Source organism: Mauremys reevesii, linkage group 4, assembly GCF_016161935.1.
Source record: "Mauremys reevesii isolate NIE-2019 linkage group 4, ASM1616193v1, whole genome shotgun sequence".
Classification (NCBI taxonomy): Eukaryota; Metazoa; Chordata; order Testudines; family Geoemydidae; genus Mauremys; species Mauremys reevesii.
In genome coordinates, this window is record NC_052626.1 from 40923170 (window position 1) to 40948292 (window position 25123).

Here is a 25123-nt window from a genome sequence, read left to right on the forward strand (position 1 = left end):
CAGGAATGTTGTATGTAAGACACAGGAGGTAATTGTCCCACTCAGCACTGGTGAGGCCTCAGCTGGAGTACTGTGCCCAATTTTGGGTGCAACGCTTTAGGAATGTTGTGGACAAATTAGAGAGAGTCTAGCGGAGAGCAACAAAAATGATAAAAGGTTTAGAAAACATGACTTAGGAAAGGTTTTTAAAAATGGGCATGATTCGTCTCAAGAAAAGCAGACTGAGAGGGGACCTGATAACAGTCTTCATGTATGTTAAGGGCTGTTATAAAGTGATCAGTTGTTCTCCATGTCCACTGAAGGTAGGACAAGAAGTAATGTGGTTAATCTGCACCAAAGGAGATTTTAGGTTAGCTCTTAGGAAAAACTTTCTAACTATATGGGTAGTCAAGCTCTGAAATAGGCTTCCAAGGAGGGACATTGTAGAATTCCCATCATTGGAGGTTTTTAAGAACAGGACAAACACCTGTCATGGATGGGCTAGGTATACCTGATTCTTCCACAGTGCAGGGAGCTGGACTTGATGACTTCTCAATGTCTCTTCCAGCCCTACATTTCTATGATTCTATCTTTCACTAAGCATGTTGCAGAGTGAAGGAGAAAAATCAGCCTGGATTTTTATTAAACATGTTTAGACTGGTGTACAGCTGGGGAAGGGCAGCCACTTTTTGTGGGGAAGGAAGCAGGGGCAGGAGGACTGAATATCTGGCCTATTGTTGGAATTACAGATCTTAGAATTTATAGGCCTCTGACTGAGCTTATGTTGCTGCTGACTTTGATCTGATCAACTTGACATAGTAGGCATTGGCTCCTAGTACTGGTTCTTCCTTTTACTTTTCTGTAAAGAAAAAAATATTTAAAATAATTTTAAGGAAGGGGCAAAATCCGTGGAACTAAAACTAAGGAACAAGCTTTGGCATGGGCTCCAGCCAGGGGTAAACCATATACTTTATTTTTACTGTAATGTATTACTTATTTAATGCTATTAATGTCCTTGATACTGCACACTACGCATATAATAAATATAAATCCCTTCCCTGAAGAGCTTACAGTGTAAAGGCGAAAAAGGGCATTTAGTGCATCTATTCTATTTCACCTCCTTCCGTGAAGGATTGTTTCCTATTCTACATCAGAAAGAAGCAATGTAACTTGGTAAGTGTTGTATGTACTCTTATGCTTTTGACATGAAAAAATGTCAGTTGTAGCCTGGAATTAAGTTTTTTTCCCCATCAACTTTCCCCCTGCCCACCTCCCCAATGTATAGTTGTACCGCTTGATCATTACTGTTTTGGGGGTGGAAGGGATGGAGGCAAAAGGGACACTACTAACTGTGTGATCTTCACATGGACATTTGTCAAGCTGAGTTAAAAAGGACCAGAAGCCAAGGCAAATTGATGAATCAATTAATTAATCTTTCCTTGAAGGGCTGTCTGGAAGTTTATGTGACAGGTAAGTATTGGGAAATGATGTAGAAATTCCCAGTCACTTGTGTATCTCTCTCTTTTAATGCAGAAATCTCTATGCTATCTGAGGAAGCAGTACTTCTTGATAACTGAATGTGTCTAATGAAGGAGCAACTTGTATAAGGTCTTTCCATGATTGGGTTGCAGCATCTTTCCTGTATCTTTTTAGTTCTTATGGTTTTATTTTTATGTTAGTGAATTGCAAATATCTTACAAGTTAGGGCTTGAAACCTCCTCATGGTAGAAGGTTCTGTCATTTGGTAGGACCCCACCCTTTTCTTCTTCCCTGGAGATCTGCAATCCTCAGCTGTGTTGGGACATGTCTAGGGAGGCAGGTGTAAAGAATCTGTATGGATCATAAACACACCTCACATTACCTACAACTAAATATTGTTTAAATGAATGGGGTCATTATAAGAATTCTCATGATCAAAGCAGATAACTGGGACATTTTGTTGGGTGCACCTTACTAAACTCCATTTCCATCCACGGTCCCTCTGGGTCATAGTCTGTGTATGACATAAGTAGGTTGCCATGGAAATGCTTATGACATCAAAGTAAGCATTGTCTTTGCTGTCCAGCTATGTAAGGCCCCAATGACAAGTGTGGATATGCAGCACCATTGTTTAAGGGACAATGTGAGATTAAAAATCATTTAAAAATCAATTCATCGCCTTTCTGCTCTTACAAATAAAGCATACAGCACCTACCACAATGGAGTCCTGGCCCATGACTAGGGCTTCTAGACACTACGAAAATCTGAATACTCATAATTACATAATTTAAAGTGATTTTTTAAAATCTACTTTTTAATGTTGCTTTAATGTGTTTATTTTTTATTCGGCATTTCATTTTTGAACTGTGAGGATAGATGAATCAGGCTAATTGTATTCCATTACAGTAGCCGACTGCTTGATTTGCAAGTACCTAAGGGGAGGTTTTACATACTGACATAAGTACATTCTCGTCATTGAAATTTAAAAAAATAATGAACATTTGTATTAATATTAGATTTTTTAAATTGTTTTTATTAAAAAGAATCTTGGGTCAAAATTTTATTTTCCCTGTCCACTTTAAAAACTCACATATGCAATATTTAGCAAACAGGTAGGAAGTGTATGAAAACCAAGGAAATCATGTGTAAAATGGCAAGCAACATGTTTAGGGAGAGCAAGAATGGAATTCAGACTTTGCTACTCAAGACTTATGGAGTCACCACCCCTTCCCTGCAGCTGTGCTGCAGTCATGGGAAAAGTGGAAATAGTGCTTGATTCTTTAGTCGTTATTCATGTAAGTTGTCCCATTGAAGTCAATGGGACTTCTCACATCAGTAAAGGCTACAGGATTGTGCCCAAAGATACTGTAACCTGAAACCCATTCTCTTGATAATCCTGAGCCATATCAACAAATGACAGGCCTACTGTATGCTGCTTGGCTATGGGGCGGTGATAGATCTGTATTCATTATGGTGCATGCATCTCAAACTGCACTGACTATTTGATATTTCTTTTTAATGAGGTGAGGTGCTGCTCGGTTTTTTAGGAGCAATTTGAGGTATTCAAACAACTCATTAAATCCCTTTTGTCATTTGGCAGAGAGAGGTGTTCAATGCTTTAGGTGTAGGCTTGAGGAAAGCTGAGGTCCTCTTGTATTTTAGTCCTGGTTCTGAGGACTTCACCTGCCCTTAGGCAAGTCACTTAAACTCTCTGCCTCAAGTTTCTCTATTTGTGAAATGGGGATAATAACACTTACCTACCTTATAGGGAGGTTGTGAGGTTTAATTAGATATATGTAAAGAACTTTGATTATAAAAAGCCCTGTGTCCATTCTAAGTATTATTTCAGTCATGAGTTTTAGGTTTGTAAGTCTGCACTGCTTTGTTGTGGCAAGAAACAGGTCCCATTACCATCCATCTTCATAGCTTCATAACTTCGGAGTTATCAACACCAGAGTTACAAACTGACAGCCAACCACACACCTCATTTGGAACCGTAAGTACATAATCAGGCAGCAGCAGAGACAAAAAAACAACAACCAAAAAACCCAAACACAGTTCAGTACTGTGTTAAATGTAAACTACTAAAAAAAAAGGGAAAGTTTAAATAAAAAGATTTGAGAAGATAAGGAACTGTTTCTGTGCTTGTTTCGTTTAAATTAAGATGGTTAAAAGCATTTTTCTTCTGCATAGTAAAGTTTCAAAGCCGTATTAAGTCAGTGTTGAGCTGTAAACTTTTTAAAGAACAACCATAACATTTTGTTCAGTTATGAGCATTTCAGAATTACAAACAACCTCCATTTCTGAGGTATTCGTAACTCTGAGGTTCAACTGTACTCACATTCTTGTTCTCCAGTGCTTTCCAATCCCTTTTACCACAACATAGGCTTATAAAGGTTACATTGATGTGCTGCTGTATTTTTTCACTTACCGTATATAAATGAAATTGCTGGGTGTGAGAGTGGAGGATTGCTGTCAGGAAAGATCAAGAAATGAAAATATAGATCTTTGGGGTCACATGTAAAGGAGATGTGGAGACCCCCGATCTGAAGCAGAGTATGAAGTGAGGATGTGAGGCAGAGAGAAAGGAGGCTGGGAAAGAAGACAGAAATCCTGTTATTGTTTTCTATCTAAGTATTTGGAAGTTGCTCATAAACTGTTATGGGGGACACGTACATACCTAGATGGACAGATACATAGAAGTGTTTGCATGACATTAAGAATCAGTGTAGGCACTACAAACAATAAAAAGGTGCCACTGTTGGGCCTTGAGGTGAGGCATCCCTTCCAATCACACATCCAAGAATGAGGGACTACCTACAATCAGTGGTTTCTGGGACAGGGGGCAACATATAATCAGATCAAGCATGTCACAAGATGACAGCATTTGAGTTTTGATTTTGTCAGTTATCTTGATTATTATAAGGTGTATTAGTTGCTTCCCAAAAGACTAAGACATGGTCCCTTATTTTAAGAGCTTATAATTTAAATATTAGAGAAGACATAATGAGTGGGATGATGAACAGTAGGAAGGGGATGTGTGAGCAAAGACAAAGCTTATAGCAGTATTAATGATTGCGCTTATAGTAGGTGAATGGGTGGCAGATGAAATTAATGATAAATGCAGAGATATGCTGTCAAGGTTCCTCCCCCACTCTGAACTTTAGGGTACAGATGTGGGGACCTGCATTGACACTTCTAAGCTTAATTACTAGCTTAGATCTGGTAACACTGCCACCATCCAGAAATTTCAGTGTCTGGATCACTTTCTGTCCCCCAAAAACCTTCCCCTCCCTGGGCAGCCTTGAGAGGCTTTTTCACCGAGATCCTGGTGAACACCGACCCAACCCCTTGGATCTTAACACAAGAAGAATTTAACCATCCCCCTCCTTTCCCCCACCGATTCCTGGTGAGTCCAGATCCAATCCCTTTGGATCTTAACACAAGGAAAAAATCAATCAGGTTCTTAAAAAGAAAGCTTTTAATTAAAGAAAGAAAGGTAAAAATTATCTCTGTAAAATCAGGATGGAAAATACTTTACAGGGTAATCAGATTTATATAGCCCCAGAGGAACCCCCCTCTAGCCTTAGGTTCAAAGTTACAGCAAACAGAGGTAAAATCCTCTCAGCAAAAAAGGAACATTTACAAGTAGAGAAAACAAAAATAAGACTAACACGCCTTGCCTGGCTATTACTTACAAGTTTGAAACATGAGAGACTGATTCAGAAAGATTTGGAGAGCCTGGATTGAGGTCTGGTCCCTCTTAGTCCCAAGAGCGAACAACCCCCAAACAAAGAGCACAAACAAAAGACTTCCCTCCACCAAGATTTGAAACTATCTTGTCCCCTTATTGGTCCTCTGGTCAGGTGTCAGCCAGGTTTACTGAGCTTCTTAACCCTTTACAGGTAAAAGAGACATTAACCCGTAACTATCTGTTTATGACATATGCACATTGGAGGGAATATTATGAACTATTTTCACACCATACTGAGTTCTAAATTAAATTTATTAACCCAGGAAAAGCATCACTATGGACACTGAAAACCTTTCTACACAATGTGCAGCTATCATCAAAAAAAGCAATCAAAATACTCAGATGCATAAGGAATGGGGTGTTGAATAATACATAAAATATTGAAATGCCCATTATATAAATCAGTGGTTTTTCCTAACCCAGAACACTGTGTTTAGTGCTGGTCACCCCATCTCAAAAAGATATTGCAGAATTATAAGGGGATCAGAGACAGGCAACAAGAATGATTAGGGGCAAAGAAAAGATGTCATATGAAGAGTGATAAAAAAAACCTTGGGGTTGTTTATCTTAGAGAGAAGATGAATAAGAGGGAACATGATAAAATTATATAAAATCATGATGCAGAGAAGACAGATCTGGAACATCTATTCTCCCTATAATACAAAAACAAGGAAACATTCCATGAAATTGAAAGGTAGAAAATTCAAAATTGAAAAGGGGCAATACTTTTTCACATAATTAGACTGTGGAACTCATTGTCACCAATGGCATTGATTACAAGGACTTAGCTAGAATTAGAAAGGGATTGGTCATTTATATGAACAACAAGAATATTCACAGTTATAATAGTAAATACTAAAATAGTTTTGGAAGAGATCTAAAACCTCATGAATCAGGGCTTAAGCCAATCTGTAATTATTAGAGTATTAGAGGTTATAAAATTCCCATGGGGCAGACTATCCTACGTCTCTCTATTGCAGATTTCTTGCATCTTCCTCTGAAGCATCTAATGCTGGACAATGTTTTAGAGACAGGATTCTTGATTTGATGGACACAGGATATGATTAAGTATGTCCGTACCTATGTTCTAATGAATGCAGTCCAGACAAGAGGCATGTCTCCCTGAGGGGGTGTCCTCAGTCCTCCCCCCTCTTCCTAGTAATGAGTCATCATTAACATATAACACTTTCTTGGGAGGGAAATAATCTTTTCCACTATATTGAATACATCTAAACACAGTCTAGCTGTATTTGTAAGTTATAACAGATCCACAGAGTGTAAAAGTACACCACTACCTTGATATAATGCTACCCAATATAACACGAATTTGGATATAACCCAGTAAAGCAGTGCTCGGGGGGGGGGGGAGGGGGCTGTGCACTCCGGTGGATCAAAGCAAGTTCAATATAACACGGTTTCACCTATAACACAGTAAGATTTTTTGGCTCCCAAGAACAGCGTTATATCGAGGCAGAGGTGTATTACATAAATGCAGATGTTGTTTTTGGAAAGAAGAGTATAAACAAAGGTCTAACATTTTCTGCAGGTTTTTCCCATGCCACAGAAGTGGTTTGCATATTTAAACATTAGCTGCAAAATAACACCTGGGAAAAATGAAAACAACAATAGTGCAAAACAATTACCCACAATACAATTTTATTTTACAGAGTGTTTTTCATATAAACTAGTCAAAAATGTTTTGAAAAGTTAATTAAATTACAGGGGTAATAAATAATAGCAGATGGAGAAAGAATGATGAGATAGAAGCAAGAGAGAAAACAAAAGTATTAGTTGTGATTATTTGAAATGAGATGGAGAGTCTGTGAGGCAGAGATATCAGAAGCTTGTTCCAGACAGCAGGAACTATAGAAGAGAAGGCTCTTGTAACAACATTGCTGAAACTGGGGGAAGGAACAGAGAAGAGGTTGATGCTAGACAAGAGGAGAGAGCAGAGAGGGAAATACAAAGAGATAAGGTCCACGGGAGTCAGTCTGTGCCGGATTTTACAAACAACGAAGGGCCATTTTTAACTTAATCCTGAAATGAATAGGGAACCAGTGGAGCTGTCACAGGATGAGGCAACATGATCATGCTTCTTTGCACTTGTTAGGGGACAGACAGCAGAATTCTTTACATGCTGGACTATTGAGATCTGGGACTTGTGGAGGTCATGGAGAAGAGAGCTGCTGTAGCAGATGTGAAAGGAGATGAAGGTTTGGCTATTCACTGCAGCAGAGGTGGAATTATTTATTTATTCATTCTACTACTAGAGCACCATAGGTGTACATGGTGCTTTATAGACCAATAAGACCACTCTGTGCCTGAAAAGTTTACCTTCTGATCCAGACAAAGCACAACAAAGGACGATGAACCAAAGGAAGCATGGTGGTACATGTGTAGAGTAGCAGAGGTGTGACAGACAGATCTGCAGACATAGGAGATGTGGGAGAGAAGAAGAAGAGCTCAAAGTCATGGATGATCCCAAAGCCCTTTCTGGGTATATACTTGTCTTGCACTAAGCCAGCCCCCTCTCCTCCCCTTGTGTGTGTGTGTTAGGGAATGCTTCTAATTTGATTGTCCCTAAGATGTGGCTACTCTACTTTACACCATACTATACTGTAGTTCTTTAGAAAGTAGCCATGTAAGCATGTGATTCACTGGCTGATGAATCCCCTGGTGGCTGGGTTTGGTGTTGTTTGTGTGGCAGACTCTCCTCCTTTAGCATCCCCTGCTGACAGCCGTTCTGGCACTCTGGTAGTCTGCTGCTTCTTGCGACTCAGCCCCTAGTGGTAAACCAGTAGTCCAACAACTAATAGTGCTGCAGCTTCACATTGGACCCTCGGTCCAAGTTCAGACTTACTAGTCCTTTACCCCTTGTTGGGGGTGTGGTGTCCACTCCACCTTCTTCAGTGGGCTGGTAGGGGAACCCAGGTCCTCCCTCTCCACTGGGCTCTGGTCCAGTGACCCTTGAATAGGCAGTCAAGGCCTGACTACACAGACCCCTTGCTGCCTCGTGGACTCCTTCTTACCTTGCCCTGTCTTAGGCCTTTGCTTCAGCCCCTTCCTGGACTCTCAATGTATCATCAGCTTTCCTCTCTCTGAGTCTCTTTCACAGGCTCACTTCAGAGCTTTGTAGCACTTTCTCCCACCCAGTTGGTTCTGCTGCAGGATAGTTTTCTCCTCTCCCCTCACAGGGCAGTCCCTGAGTCAGCAGAAGTCTTACTGTTCCTTTCAGGCCCCTTCACCAGCCCATAGAGTTGTGGGCAGACTCACTTCCTGACACTCTTTCACAACTTCCCTGGTCTGTCTCCCTGTTGCAGATATACCTTTCTTCCAGGAGATTCTATCTGCCAGCAGTCCTGCCCAGCTACCTGACTCCAGCTAGGTTTCTTTCTCAGAGTGAGAGCCAGAGATCTGCTCGCCTTTCTGGTCAGGGCCTAATTTAGCCAGATTCAGCCCTTTCATCTCCTCCCTCCAGGTTTGACACTTATGCAGGTATAGTGGGGTGAGGCTGATTGCACCCACAGGCTCTTGTTAACCCCGTTAGGCCCAGTAAGGGATTGGTATACTGTGGCAGTTCTCGGGGTTCTTAGGACTGTGAGTCACCTTGTTACCCCCTGCATAGGCGCCGACTTATATGGGCTCCCTGGGGCTTTAGCCCCAGGAATATTCCCAAGCAGGGGCTCTGCTCCACCAATGTTTTCTCCCCTGCTTGGAGCGCGCCGCCGCCACCAGGGCTGGAGCTTTCCCCCTCCCCGCCCGGCAGGGGCGGCTCTAGGCACCAGCAAAACAAGCTGGTGCCTGGGGCAGCAAAAGGCTGGGGCCCCAGCTCATCCTGCCGCTGCGAGCCGAGGAGCGGCCCGTCCCCTGCAGCCAGGGCAGGGCCGCGCTCTCGGCTCCGCTTGGGGGAGAGGGATGGCCCCTTACCGGTAGCGCGGCCCCGCCTGGCTGCAGAAGACGGGCCGCTCCTCCTCCGCTTGTTTGCGCCCGGGTCCTAAACAGCCCGGCAGCAGCTTGGCTGGGGGGGCAGGGCTGAGCTCCGCCCCGCTCAGAGCCGTGTGGGGAGGGGGCGGGGCTGCGAGCTTCACGCCGAGCGGGGGCAGCTGAGCTCAGCCCGGAGCCCCGCCCCCGACCCACGCGGCTCTGAGCGGGGAAGAGCTCAGCCCCCTCTGGAGCCACGCGGCTGCCTCGCTGGGCAGGGCCACTTCTCGAGGCGCGCGGTGAGCCGGGGGTGAGCAGCCGGGGCCGGGGGGTGGCTAAGGGGCAGGGAGTCCCGGGGACACTCAGGGGGCACAGGTTCTGTGCAGGGGGCGGTCAGGGGCCTGGGATGGGGGGTCTCAGGGACGTGGTTGTCAGGCACCCCCCGACCCCATTACCCCCCAGGGCCAGCCCTGACCCCCAGCTCCAAGCCCAGCCCCACTGAGATGGGCACCCCCCCAAACCCATCCTCCCCACCCAGCCCTGTCCCCCAGCTCCAAGCCCAGCCCCTCGGACCTGGGCACACCCCCGGCCCCATCCCCCTCACTGCCCTGACCCCCAGCTCTGAGCCCAGCCCATCTGAGCCGGACACCCCCCTGACCCGATTCCCCCCACAGCCCTGACCCCCAGCTCTGAGCCCAGCCCTCTGAGCTGAACACCCCTGACCCCATTCCCCCAACAGCCCTGACCCCAGCTCCGAGCCCAGCCCCTCTGATCCGGACAGCCCCCGGTACCCAGTCCTCCCACAGCCCTGACCCCCAGCTCTGAGCCCAGCCCCTCTGAGCTGAACACCCCCCTGACCCCAGTCCCCCCAACAGCTCTGACCCCAGCTCCGAGCCCAGCCCCTCTGATCCGGACACCCCCTTGTACCCATTCCCCCCACAGCCCTGACCTCCAGCTCTGAGCCCAGCCCCTCTGAGCTGGGCACCCCCGACACCATCCCCCACAGCCCTGACCCCCAGCTCTGAGCCCAGCTGCTCTGAGGTGGGCACTCCCCAACACCATCTCCCTCACCCCAGACCCCCAGCTCCGAGCCCAGCCCCCATTGAGCCGGGCACCCCCGACCCCATCCCCACCCCAGACCCCCAGCTCTGAGGTGAGCCCCTCTGAGCCAGACAACCTCTGACCCCATCTCCCCACAGTCCTGAGCCCAGCCCCTGTGAGCCGGGCACCCCCCAGAGCCCAGCTCCCCACCCAGCCCTGGGCAACAGCAGCACCACCTCCAGGCAGTGACAGCCCATTGGCACCAACCATCACCATCACCCAGCAACAGCCCATTATGTAGTTGCAAATGTAGACAGACCAGTAAAGCATTTAATGTTTTAAAATAATGTATTTGGTGTATTTTCAAATTATTACAAATTAATTTTCACTAGTTATTTTTTACATTTCCAAATACATGTTACTATAGTATTGCAACTTTTTTTTATGGAAGGGGCCCCCAAAATTGCTTTGCCCCAGGCCCCCTGAATCCTCTGGGCGGCCCTACCCAGTGTGTGTGAGGAGCTGGGGAGGGACGGAAACAGGGTCCCCTGGAGCCGAGCCCGGGCTGCGATGGCGGCGAGGGGCTCCTGGAGTGTATGAGGAGGTGAGTGGCCAGCTGGGTTCGTCGGTGCTGAGCAGGTAGCCCCGCAGCCGGAGATCCTTGCCTTCCCTCCCGCCGGGGCTGGGCCAGGGCACCGTGAGGCTGAAGAGCAGCAGGTCCGGGGGGCTCTCCAGGTCCTCGGCTGCCAGCATGTCGAGGGTGAGGGCGGTGAGCGCGAACTGATCCACCTTGGCCACCAGCAGTGCTGCGAAGCCCAGGGAGGGGGCCGTGTTCTTTGCGCCACCCCGTAGCCGCGCCACCACCTGGAAGTACTCCCGCTCCGCGCCGCCCAGCAGCTCCACCCGCATGGGGACAGAGTCGCAGCTGGGCCAGGGTTCGGCTGCAGTGTGCTGGTAGCGGATCCCACATTTGGGGGGGAGCCCAGTGCTGGGGCAACAGGGGGTGTGAGTGGGGGGCACTGGTGGGCAGGGGAGGGCAGCCAAAAAATGTTTTGCTTGGGGCGGCAAAAAATCTAGAGCCGGCCCTGCCGCCTGGCCCCAGAGCTTCCCTGCCTGAACACAGACCAGACAGCGTGTCTCTCTCCCTTGCCTCTGCTGCTGCCGGCTGCTGCCTAAGGCAATGCAAGCTGCTGTTGCTTGCTGGAGCACCGGCCGGGGGAGGGGAGCGGAGTGGAGGGGGCTGTGCCATGTTTGGCAGCCCTCCCCTCCCCCTACCTGGAGGAGAGGCAAAGGGGACTTCCGGCCAGGACTCGGAGACTGACCTCACTCACCTGAGCAGCTGCTGGGGCTTCCGTGAGTGTTTGACCCTATGATTCCCCACCCCCAGCCCCAGCCCCAGCCCCCACTCCTGCCCAACGTGGGGAAGGGGCAGCCCCATGCCATCCCCTCCCACCGTCCCCCAGTGAAGCTACGGTGAGGGGCAGCAGGCTGCAGCCTGCAGCAGGGGTCAGGGAGGCAGGAAGCCCAATGTGAAGGCAGTGCCCCTCCCCTCCAGCACCCACCCACCACAGGGCAGATGGGGGAGGGGATTCATAGACCTACCTGAGCAGCTGGGGCTTGGGTGAATTTTATGACACCCTGCTCCCCTGCCCCATAGCCATCACCGTGCAGACCCCACTTCTTCCCCATGCTGGGCAAGGGGCAGCCCCATCCACAGTGAAGTTATGGTGAGGGGCAGTAACATGGAAGGCCACCTGTGATGGCAACCCCCACCCCCTAGTACCCATCATAGAGGAGGTGAGTGAGCTTTCTGGACCTGAGAGGGGGCCTAGGAACATGTGCAGTGACTGTGGTGCAGAGTGAGTGTGCTCTGAGGGGCAGGGGGAGAGAGGAGGGGTCCCTCCCCTGGAGCTTGCTGCTGCCAGTGGTGGTGATGGGGAGTCCTCTCTGGCCCTAGCCCTGGGGCAGCCTGTCTGCACCCCAAGTTCCTCATCCTCAGCCCTGCCTCACCCCAAAGCCTGCACCCCCAGCACCGAGCACACTCCTGCACTGTGAACCCCTCATCCCCAGCCCCACCCCAGAACCCTCACCTGAGGGGAAAAACGTGCAACTTAAATTTGGTGGTCAGTTTGGAGTATCATTGTATTTAGCACAATATTTGATTATTTTACACCCTTCAAAGTATGTAACTGGTCGTATACAGGTGTTTTCTCTGAATACTGTCTGTGTGCCTCAGTTTCCCCAATGCATTTCTTAAGGCTCTAGATGGTGGGATAAGGGGGTGTGATTGTTGTAAAGCCCTAGAGGGCCAGTGTGATGCCGTCTGCACAGAGAATGGCCGACACCCTGTCTCCAGGCAACTGATGGCCTGGGCCACCCCCCTGCAAGGTGCCAACTGAAGGTGTTGGAGAACAAAGAGATCAGGTGGCCTCCTAATGCCTGGAAAAGAGACAAAGGCCAGAGGAGGGAGTGTCAGTGCCTGTGCGGACTTCCGGGAAGCGCATGGTGTGGAAGGGGATGCTGGGATGCTTTGGAACAACTCCATACAAAGCCAGTCAGGACTCTGGGGGAGCCTCCTCTCTGAGCAGACTGTCTCCAGGGCAAGAAGCTTACACCTTCCTGGGTCTGACCTCGGAGCATTCAGCATGCCCTTCCACACCATGCACTTTCCGCAGCGACTGTGCCCAGGCAGGTCCTGGGGCAACCAGAGGTCCGTGCACCCCAACTCCGCAGTCAGATGTGACTCTCAGCCAGACAGTAAAACAGAAGGTTTATTAGATGACAGGGATACAGTCTAAAACAGAGCTTGTAGGTACAGAAAACAGGACCCCTCAGTCAGGTCCATCTTGGGGGGTGGGGAGCCCAGACCCAAGTTCTGGGCCTTTCCCGATTTCCCCAGCCAGCTCCAAACTGACACTCCCTCATCTGGCCTTTGTGTCTCTTCCGGACAAGGAGGCCACCTGATCTCTTTGTCCCCAACACCGTCAGTTGGCACTTTGCAGGGGAAACTGAGGCACCCACACAGTATTCAGAGAAAACATTAAGAACATTCCCACTTTGTCACAACAGGTGCAACAAAATTTAATACTGTATATTGAAGCAGGCAAGTGCTGCTTCTGACTTTCCACTTTTAATTGACCCTTGTAATCTTGTGGTGCTGACGCATTGTAGCTTCATTTTATATCAGCTTACAGGGTGAGAGCGGGGGGGGGGGACCACCATTTTGGGCCCCACCAAAAATTATACGAACCTGCCACCTATGACCCCCTGCATCCAGCATGAGGGAGTCTAGCTTGTGGTAACTGGGTGTGAACTCCCTAACACCACCAGCTTTTCAGCCACTCAAGCACTATCCTGGGACTATGCCAGGCCTATCTTTGCCTTGCAAGTTAACAAAATGTGCACCCCAGTCCCTAAGCCCCTTTGAATCATTCCCCATTAATATCCATCCCCTGACACTGGCTACTCACAGAAATACCCGACATCTCTGCCCCAAAGGAACAGTATACCCCAGTTTACCAGTTTTACCTTAAACTACCCCTCCTTTGTCACACACACCACTTGTATTAACATAAAATAAGGCTTATTTAAGAAAGAATAGAACTTCAACTAGAAACAAGAGAGAGCAATGGAAACAAATTATTACAATTCAAAATAAAATAAAGTAATAGTTACCTTTTCTGTCTAATAAAGTAGGTTTTCCCCCCAAGGTTCAGTCTGTTGTTGAGTTGACTAACTATACAGGAACCAGGATCCAAACCATTCATGAGAACAACCACCCCTCCTCCCCAACAAGGTGTTTCCTCAGTGAAAGTACACAGAGTGCCTGTTCCCCTCTGTGTTATACTGAAACAGTCTTTTATCTCTATTCAGAGATCCCCTTTCTGTTGCAATGTTCCATTTTTGCCTCCAAATATCTGTGATTGTTTGCAGTTGTTTCTGATAATTTTCCATTGGTAGTCTTGAGATGGAGCAAGGCTTGCATTACATCACTGGCTAACCAGAATGGAATGACAACTTCCTCCTGTTTGAGTGGGCCACCAGCAAGACATATTATCCCTTGGTGACTAACTTTTACTCCACAACCATAAATCATACTTTCAGTATAAACACATTATTCCTTAAATATTACCTGTACAAACATCTCACAATAATTATGAATCTTGATAGGTTAGAGGCTTTCTGTAGACACCTTACTGGTTACCCTTATGGATTAAAAATACCCTTCAAGACGTGTTTGGTGTAGTGAGTTTGTCAGGCTTGAGGCGAGAGTTGTTTGCAAAGAATAGAGGACCCTTTGCCAAGGAGTATCTGTGTTACGTATACCCCTCAAAATCCCCGAGCCTCTAAGGACAATGTTTTCAGCTAGCTTCTTTTTTCTGCATATGCAGCTGCTTTGGTATGCAAACCACATATTTCTACACACTGAATGCCAATTGGGTTGCATGAATAATGGGGAGAAATCAATGAATATTTGAATTCAAAAGCAATTTTTTATGCAGCTGTGTTTACAACTCTTTATTATTCACTTTCCATGAACATTCTAGTACTCAAGCTTTATTTGTGCAAATACTGACAAAAATTGAATTTTAAGCTTTAATATTCACTGACAGCAATTTTTAAATTGTAGATTTGATTGTAGAATTCAGAGTTTGTTCTGAGTTCGTTAGTTATACAGACTATCCAAACAGAAAATAGAACCAATACTATTTTACTTATGTAATTAAACAACTCAACCTGAAATATTCATAATAAACAGTTCACAAACAATCTGCAAGACCCAAAATTATTTGCTTATGAAATAGACAAATAATTTTGAATAAAAAATACTATTTCCCAGTCTGGTTACAGATAATTTGTGAATAAAATAATATTAATAGTATACTTTTTTTGTTGCACATTACTTGCTCAGTTCTAGCATTACATATTCAAATCATGTAATTTTGCACCTAATCACCCAATTTGCATGCATAAATGCAGATTGTACACATGCGAGTGATTGCATTCAAATTTACTACATCCCTATAATGGAGGGTGTATGCAGTGCTCTTATAGCTATGTTGGTCCCAGGATATGAGAGAGACAAGGTACATGAGGTAATATTTTTTTATTGGACCAGCTTTTGTTGGTGGGAGAGAGACACACTTTCGAGCTTACACAGAGCTCTTCTTCAGGTGAAAGAAGAGCTCTGTGTAAGCTCAAAAGCTTGTCTCTCTCACCCACAGAAGTTGGTCCAATAAAAGATATTACCTCACCCACTTCGTCTCTCTAAAATGGAGGATGGCTGACAATTTGGACCCAACTAGATAGATTTGAACTACTCATAGAATCATACCAATGAAGGGCTAAAAGGGACTTTGAGAAGTCATCAAGTCCAGCCCCTTGCATTGACTGAGGCAGGACCAAGTAAACCTAGATCATCCCTGGCAGGTTTGTCCAACCTGTTCTTAAAAACTTCCAATGATGGGGATTCCACAACCTCCCTTGGAAACCTATTCCAGAGTTTAACTACCATTATAATTAGAAAGTTTTTCCTAATATCTAACCTAAATCTCCCTTGCCGCAGATTAAGCCCATTACTTCTTGCCCTACCTCCAGTGGACAAGGAGAACACTATCCTCTTTATAACAGTCCTTAACATATTTGAAGACTGTTATCAAGTCCCCTCTGAATCTTCTTTTCTCAAGATTAAATATACCCGTTTTTTGGGGGTTTTTTTATCTTTCCTCAGAGGCCAGATTTTCTAAACTTTTATCACTTTTGTTGCTCTCTTCTGTACTTTCCAGTTTATCCACATCGTTCCTAAAGTGTGGTGCCCAGAACTGGACACAGTACACCAGCTGAGGTTTCACCAGGGCTGAGTAGAGCGGGGCAATTACCTCCCATGTCTTACATACCACACTTCTGTTAATACACCCAAGAATGATATTAGCCTTTTTCACAACTACATCACATTGTTGACTCATACTCAATTTGTGATCCACTATAACCCCAGATACTTTTCAGCTGTACTACCCCTCAGCCAGTTATTCCCCATTTTGTAGTTGTGCATTTGATTTTTCCTTCCTAAGTGAAGTGCTTTGCACATGTTCTTTTTGAATTTCATCTTGTTGATATCAGATCAATTGTCTGATTTGTCAAGTTCACTTTTATTTTTCTAAGAAAGACAAAACTTTAAATTCATCACCATTTTAATAGGTCAGACTAAACTATATGTGAGGTTCTTCTCATGGTTTTGCAGGAGCAATAACCCCAGACCTATGCACTTTTCTGCAGATATTATCAATGATGGGAGTGCCCAGAGAGATAAGTAAATAAAAAGGGGTCATGCTGATTTCAATTCCCTTTTATTTACCATTGGAAAGTCACAGAAAAATATCAACACTTGCCAAGTGGAAAAGGATAAAATCAGTCAGAAGGAAATGTGAGTTTAAAAGACTAAGTTATTTTTTACAGAAAATGAAAGGTAAGAAAAATAGCCTATAAAAATACAATACTGAAAAACTGAGTGCATTAAAAATTCTTTCAGAGAATTGAATGCTCATGAAAGGCATTGGACTGACAGCTCTAATGACTGAAGTTCTCTGACCCAGGGGAAAAGAAAGCATAGGCAGTGGAAGTACAAACTTCACCCACACTGTCCAACCAATGTACTCCACCCCTGACGTGGAGATAACAGAGGGAAAAGAGGAGATCACGCTCCATGGTGTATTTCATCCTTGGCCTCTCTGCTGAGTTTCCAGCAGTGGGATCAATTGTGTTGCTGCAGATGGTTTTTGTAATGACATGAACAGTTGTCCACCAGGAACTAGACTGATACTAATCAACGCCAGAATTTTTTTTGGTCTCTACACTGATCCCAGCTATATTCTAAGAGAAACTACTAGGCTATTGTCACACACTTATTCAGATTCCTTGTCATGTTTTATTTATACACTGGTCAGTATGTGACAACACCAGAATAAACATTCAAAGAAATTAGTAGAGATTTGGAGGCAGATATGCTTATCCATGCCCTAATTCTCATGTACACTAAGACCGCTTTACACTGTTTTGGCAGGTCCCTTTACATTGCCAAAACAGTAAAATGGCATTACTGAAAATGAGAATCAGGCTGATATTCTTTTAAATCTTCATATTACTGACATAGGTAATATTGCATTTTAATATGATACTGGCTGAATAACACATTATACTGCTGCTCTGGTAGTTTGCTAACCATGTCAGAGATGCACATGAAAAGATATTAAAAAAAATAAATGCAATAAAATCATGAGCTATATTTCCAACTCAGTGTTTGAGTATTCAACCAACACAACTTCCATTACGTTGGAGAGATACTCCATTATTTGGAAAAATACTGTTACTTCTGCTTATTTATATTCCTCTGTAGAACAAAATATAAACTTTATTTATTTTATTTTTAAGTACTAATTAAAAGTGCTGGCTGACAGCCATGGAAACTGAAGGTTTCTGTTTATTCACAGACCAATAGCCTCGGTAACACCAGTGCCAGATTCTTACTCTCTACAGTTTCCAGTACCTCACTTCTTAACTGGAAAAGCTGCCTCTAGGAGTGACAAGTTAGTTTAGTCTTCATGGCTCATTCAGTCCCTGGCCTCTTCACTGAAGCTGTTAGCAGAGGGCCAGTTAGAGCCTGTTGAGATGTATTTTTTGTGGCAGGCATTAGTCCTGTGCAACTGAACTGAAACTACAAACTCATCTGTGTTTGTACAGCACCTAGCGCAATGGAGTCCATGTGATGGTTTTTGGGGCATCCAGGACTGTGTGTCAGCTTGTTACCCCCAGCCTCCAGTGTCAGGGAGTTTTGCTTGTGGTAACTGGATGTTAGCTTCTTAACACCACTAGCCTTTCAGCCACTCTCCGGGGGCTATGCCAGGCCTGTCTTTGCCTTGCAGGTTAACAAGAGGTGGACCTCAGTCACCAAGTCCCTTTGAATAATTCCTCTGTGTTATCCAGCCCCTGGCACTGGCTACTCACAGAAATCCCAGTTCCTCTGCCCCACAGGAGCAGTTTAACCCATTTTCCTAGTTTTACCTTAAATCAGCAACTCTCAACCTTTCTAGACTAGTGTACCCCTTTTAGGAGTCTGATTTGTCTTGTGTATCCCTCAAGTTTCACCTCACTCAAAAACTACTTGTGTACAAGATCAGACATAAAAATATAAAAGTGTCACAGCACACTATTACTGAAAAACTTGTTACTTTCTCATTTTTACCATATAATTATAAAATATATTGATTGGAATATAAATATTGTATTTAAATTTCAGTGTATAGTATATACAGCAGTATAAACAAGTCATTGCCCATTTGAAATTTTAGTTTGTAATGACTTTGCTAATGCTTTTTACGTAGCTTCTTGTAATACTAGGCAAATATCTAGATATGAATTGATGTACCCACTCAAAGACCTCTGCGTATCCCAAGAGATACACATACCCCTGGTTGAGAACCACTGCCTTAAACCACCGCTCATGTATCACACTCACTTGTAATAAAACAAAAGAAGTTGTATTTAAAAAAAATAGAAATTCAACTAGAAACAAGAGGGAGTGATGGAAATGGTTACAATACAAAATAAAATTATAAAACATGAAGAAGGGCATATACTTATTAATAGTTACCTTTCCTATCTAATAAAGTATATTTTCCCCCAAAAGTTCAGTGTGTTGCAGAGCTGGCTCGTTTCACAAGAACCAGGATCCAAACATTCTTGAAAACACCCCCATTCCACAAGGGGTTTCCTCAGTGACTGAATACAGAGTCCTTCTCCCTCCTCTGTGTTGTACTGAAAATAAGGTGACCAGACAGCAAATGTGAAAAATCGGCACGAGGGCGGGGGGTAATAGGAGCCTATATAAGAAAAAGACTCCAAAATCGGGACTGTCCCTATAAAATTGTAGAAGCAGCAAAGAATCCTGTGGCACCTTATAGACTAACAGACGTTTTGCAGCATGAGCTTTCGTGGGTGAATACCCACTTCTTCGTATGAAGTGGGTATTCACCCACGAAAGCTCATGGTGCAAAACGTCTGTTAGTCTATAAGGTGCCACAGGATTCTTTGCTGCTTCTACAGAACCAGACTAACACGGCTACCTCTCTGATACCTATAAAATTGGGACATCTGGTCACCCTAACTGAAAACAGCCTTTTGTCTCTGTTTATATCTATTGGGTTTCCGGGAAACGGGGTGGGCAAAGCCCGCCCCATGCTAACGGATCCCCCCCCCAGCCTAAGGGGAGGTTCCACAGGGCCTCAGAAACCCACTAATTGCGGGGGACAACTAATAAAAGAACAGGGACAGGAGTGCGGTCAAAGGGTCATAAGAAGGGAGCCTGACAGGGACACCGAGCAGAGAACCCCGGACAGCGCCCACTGCTCCTCGAAGGCATCAAGACAGGCAAACCCCTGTCTTCTTTTAAAGTTACTTTTTTACATTCAAGTGGATTGATTGTTTGCCTCTGATGGTTTCCCATTCAAAGTCTTAGTATTGCACAAGGCTAAACAATTGCATCACCAGCTAAGCGGAGTGGGTTGACAACCTGCCCTGTCTGAATGGGCCATCCTTAAACACATTTTCCCCCGGTGGTACTCCAAGTCCATAAAGCATACTTTCAGTATAAATACATTATTCCTTAAATATTATCTGTACATATATCTCACTATGATTATTAATCTTGACAGATCACAAGCTTTCTATATATACACCTCAGATATTATTCTTTATACAAAATATCCTATAAACCATATGTTTGGTGTAATGAGTTTGTCAGGCCAGGGGACACTTTGCCAAGTGGTCTCTCTCACAGTCCATGAGTAGGACTCCTAGGTGCTATGATAATACAAATGGTGATATTCTTGCTAACAAAGGCTACTGAGTAGCCATCTGATGGCAACACATTTTGGTCACTAACGAATCTGGATAGAATTAATATCTGTAGCCCTGGGGTGACAAGCTTCATTTCACATTCCTGATCCCCTTAACCATCTAATTCCCCCCAAAGTGGAGGCTTTATGAAAAGGGATGACATCATATCTGTACGTGGAACAGGCAAACTTGAACCATTGTCCAAACAGAGGGAAAGCATTTCAGAGCCATAACCTTTTCACTATTGCTTTGGAGACTTTACTTTACTTTCTTGACTCAGATCTAACATTGTCTAGTGATCTATTTTTACAGAGAACTAAGGCTTTCTCCTGAGTGCCTGTCTCATCCCAAACTGGCAGTTAAGGGGCCCCCACTATTTCTATGCATCTGGTAGCTGAAACGATTGCCAAGGAGCAAATTGTTTCTTGATTACATCCATCCCATTGAATTAAATACAAGCTGCAGCCTACCAGCATAATAAAGAAATTGGGAACCATTTATGCTTTGGAATAGTTGACTACAACATTCAGAGTTGTGAAAGTTGTACAGTAGAACCTCAGAGTTACAAACTCCAGAGTTACGAACTGACCTGTCAACCAGACCTCATTAGGAACTGGAAGTGCCCAATCAAGAAGCAGCAGAGACCAAAAAAAAAAAAAAGTAAACTCAGTACAGTACTGTATTAAACATAACTACTAAAAAAATAAAGGGAAAGCAGCATTTTTTCTGCATAATAAAGTTTCAAAGCTGTATTAAGTAAATGTTCAGTTGTAAACTTTTGAAAGAACAACCATAACATTTTGTTCAGAGTTACAAACATTTCAGAGTTTCAAACAACCTCCATTCCAGAGTTATTTGTAACTCTGAGGGTCTACTGTACATGGGAAATGTGACCATAATCAATTTCTAGTTAATGATCTTACATTTTCGAATGTAATTCAGCCTCTCTCACACTGTTTTTCAGTCTGTATGGCAAAACATGTTCACTATAACCTAAAATCTCTAGTCTATGTGTTTTGTTACACCATGCTTTGTTATTGTTTGCACCACACTAGTTTGTTATTTTAGGGCTGCTCATGTGCAGTGGATTGCATACATGAGTTTGGTACTGCAGGATTGCACATGAATGCTGGACCCAAAAAGTCCAATCTTTTCCATTATAAACCATGAGAGTGAAGCTTGAGTGCTTTGTTAAGAGCACCCCCAGATAAAATTGGATCCTCCTCCCACTGTTTTCTCTGAGCATATAAAGAAAGCTGCTCTGTAACCTAAAGTTGGCTGATCCAATGCAGTGTGTCACTGGGATTAGAATCCATAGAATTTTGTAGTTATAGGGTAAAATCCAAATTGTAAAATAAAGTCTCCAAGACTCTAGACTTTCTAATGCTGAAACATCTCCATGTATTTTCTGCATACACACAGATCATACACACATTCACAATCTCATCCAGGCATTCACAAGTTCACACATTCATAATCTCAAACACATTCACAGTCTCTCTCACACACAAAATGTGTTCTGTAATGTAGATGATACACAGGATATTTTTGAAGATGGAACAAGATGACTATAAATTGACACTTACACCCACTAATTAAAAAGAGCCAAGAAAACCTCAGTAGAGAATGAGTTTGATAATTAATGCTGAAAAATTTTCATTGACAAAGCAAAAAGAAGCAAGTGGATGATTATTTAAATGTTGAATGATTAATGCATAGAGAGGGGGCTGAGGAAAGAGACAACTTCAAGAACAGCTATGGATTTTTATGTATGAGAGAGAGTGAGGCAGATTCTGATCTTACAAGGTTGTAAATCTATTGCCTTTAATAGGTGTAAATGTGAGCTATTCCAGTGGGCTAAATTCTGCTCCTCGTTATGGTACAGGGTGTGTTCATGATTGTGTTTGTATGAGCCAGCGAGAGAGAAAGAAAGTGTGTGTGTGTGTGCGCGCGCACCTGAGAAAGGAATAGATTGTGAATATATAAGACTTTCTGAGTTTGTGTGTGAGAGGCAGAGGAAGAATGTGTGATTGTGTATGTGCATGAGAGTTGTGAGTTTGTCTGACTGTGAGTGGGAGGATAAGAATGTGTTTGTTTCTAGACTCCCTGTTTCAGTGAAAATGGCTCCTGGAAATGCCGTTTCAGATTAGAGAGCACGGCTGGGGAGATGGAGATTTCATTACCTTCCTCTTTGTGTGATGTTTTGGAGTTGGTAATGTAAGAGCAGAGCTATAAATAATCCAGTCACAGCTGCAGTGTCCTGGAGATTTATAGTGCATGCTAATGCCAGGGATCTTTGGGGTGTTTAACTATGCAAAGCGAAATGAGAAATGATCACCCCACAAACAACAAAGCAACAGACCCCACCTGTCTGTCTTGACTTGCCAGGCAGGCCTGGGGAGGAAGAAGAATTCTGTTTCTTCCCAACAGATACAAAAGGGTTTATTGATGTGTTTGTGTTTAGTGCCCATCACCATGTAATAATGGTGATGTTGCTCATCTTTGCCTTTGGAGCTGAGGTTGCTCACAACCTGCTTTTGGTGTCTGCATCGGGCACAGGGGAAGGGGTGTAGAGGTCACAAGCAGTCGCCTGCTGCGTATAAGCTTTTGAGGCAGCAGGGTCTGTATTTTTAGCTACTCCATATTCCCTCTGCTGTCATGGCTGGGATGTGATGCTAAGGATTTTATTGCCATAGGGATGTGCCTAGAATATGAGACAGTCTCAGAAATGGACTATGCGGCAGAGCCTGGACTTAATGCAGCTTTATGACATTGGTGTGCTTCTCCCATTGCTGGAGAGAGAGAGGAGGAAAATAGTTCCTCTTGCTTCCTGTTGCTGCAGGAGGCAGAGGGATAGCTGCTTTGATTTATTGAGAGCATTGCTGTAGGGAGTTACACAAGTTCCCATATCAATCTAAACTGCATTTTGAAGAATGAAACGTTCCTTAACATTTCTCCCAAACATATCTATATTTTGTCTAAAGATTTGAAATTAATGTTTGCTATTGTCAATGCATTTCCCAAGCATTTCTATAATCCCTCAGTAAATATTATTTTTAGATCTGGATACTAAGCATTTCCCAAAAGCTAGGGGTATTTCACTGGAAGTGATCCGACATGGAATTCCAGAGGAGGGTGCAGAGGGACTGCCAAAAGTATAATGCTATGAGGACTACACTATTAAACTGGGTGAGGTCTCAGGAAAGTATCCAGGGTTCCTAATGCTAGCAGGGTTAGGGTTTGCTGAGGGTGTTAGAGAATCCCACAGAAAGTAAATGAAATTCTGGTCCACTGATCGAAGCACCTGCAGGTAGAAGTCTGTGAAATATTGGTATCAAGCCTGAATCCACTCGAATTGTGAGGGCACTATTTGTGAAGCTCAGTCCATGCTTTTGAAAGTTCAGTACTTCAATCACGTTGTTAACCAAAGCCTGCAGTGCACACATAGCCCCAACTACAAATGATAATAAATGCTGAATGAAGAAAGATTTGGAAAGGCATATTGAGTCACATCTAAGTCTATTTGCTGGAAGCCAGAGTGGGATTCTGTACCATTTCCTGGTCTTTGCCTATTTCTGTGTCCAATATGTCAAGGGGTGAGGTTTCTAGCACTGATCTAAGGAGATAATATGAATAAGGAGTACAAATTATATCAAGGCAGTAATGTTGACTCTTGCTTAATTCCAAATTCTAACTGAGGCTCCTTGCTGCCCCCTTGTTGCTGGAAATAGCAGTGAAAATAACATCTGGACTGTAAGGAGAATATTTTCACAGTTGTGATGTTGCAAGAGTGATATTCTCACATTTTGGGGGACATGGTAGCTCTTACATGAGAATATCTGCTTCATTGTTTTGGTGCCTGGAATAATAACAATAACTACAGTAATGATAGCAGTAATGCTTAGCATGTATCTAATGCTTTACATTATCAAAGTACTTTCTAAACATGAATGAAATTAATGAACTCTAAAGAATACGATTCTAATGATAAATTGTCTCCTGCAGAATACAGAAAACACACACTCCTGGGCAGTTTAGACAAAACGGGAAATAGGATTTAGAACTTTTTAGTTCCAGGTTACTGGTTCCATGCTGGTCTTGACTCAGTAGTGCCATCTATAGTATATTTGGGAATCTGTATGAAATTATTTTGGCAGGTCACAGCCCAATTCTGGATTGGCAGGTTATCTCTATCATAGAAACTATCAGCACAATTGATGCTAAATTGTCCCCTTATTTGGAAAAGCTAGTGACTGAATGGACCATACAGAATGAACTTCACTCAGTCCCCTAGAGGTAGCTAGATCAAGTCTGAGTCATGTTGGCAGGAGTCAGTAATTCGGAAAGCTTGCCTTGCCATTATCTGTTCTGTGAACTAACAGAGCATTTTAGTCACACCTGTACTAAATTTATAATAAAAATTAAACACACACGCACAAACAACCCAGCAGGAAGTGAGATGTTCTGTTTGTCCTCAGTACTCATGAGTAAAAGTAGCTGTCATACAGCAAGGGAACTGTGAGAAAATTTGTTGGAGACTTGATAGGCAATGGAAAGAGAATCCCAGTATTTTGGTGTTATCTCCAAAAGATATGTATTTATGCACTCAGTAGAAAACAAACAACATACAAGAATGTCTACAAGCAAACACAATTTTCAGGAAAGATAAAACAAATATACAGGTTGCTGCAGACAGAAATCATTCCTGGTTTTCCCTGAGAATACTGGAGCAAACCTCTCTCTCGGTTTCTCTCACATACTCTCTCTCTCTCTCTCTCTCTCTCACACACACACACACACACACACACACACACACACACACACACACACACACACACACACACAGAAAGCTCAGAGTTTTCTTAAACTGGCATCATTGGTGACCTCATGCACCTACTTGTCATCTCAGCAGTTTCAGCATCACTATTCTTCCTTAGATTCATGAAGAAAATATTTAACATCCAAAGAAAGGAAGGGGCCCTGTGGTCTCAGAAGCTTGTCCTGCTGTTCTCCTCACAGCCAGGCCAATAAAAACAGAGCCCCAAAGCACTTTTCTGT

General features: G+C 44.0%; 1 protein-coding gene and 1 long non-coding RNA gene across 2 annotated transcripts in view; one reads left to right on the forward strand and one right to left on the reverse strand.

Annotated features, from left to right (window-relative positions):
* ANGEL1 (angel homolog 1) overlaps window positions 1-25123 on the forward strand; it is a 226307-nt gene that overhangs the window by 23096 nt on the left and 178088 nt on the right. The window lies entirely within an intron of this gene.
* Window positions 619-1965, reverse strand: LOC120405410. Its single transcript, XR_005598553.1, has 3 exons — window positions 1929-1965; window positions 1678-1809; window positions 619-838 (listed from the first exon to the last, which is right to left on the reverse strand). It is a non-coding gene; the product is annotated as an uncharacterized LOC120405410 (long non-coding RNA).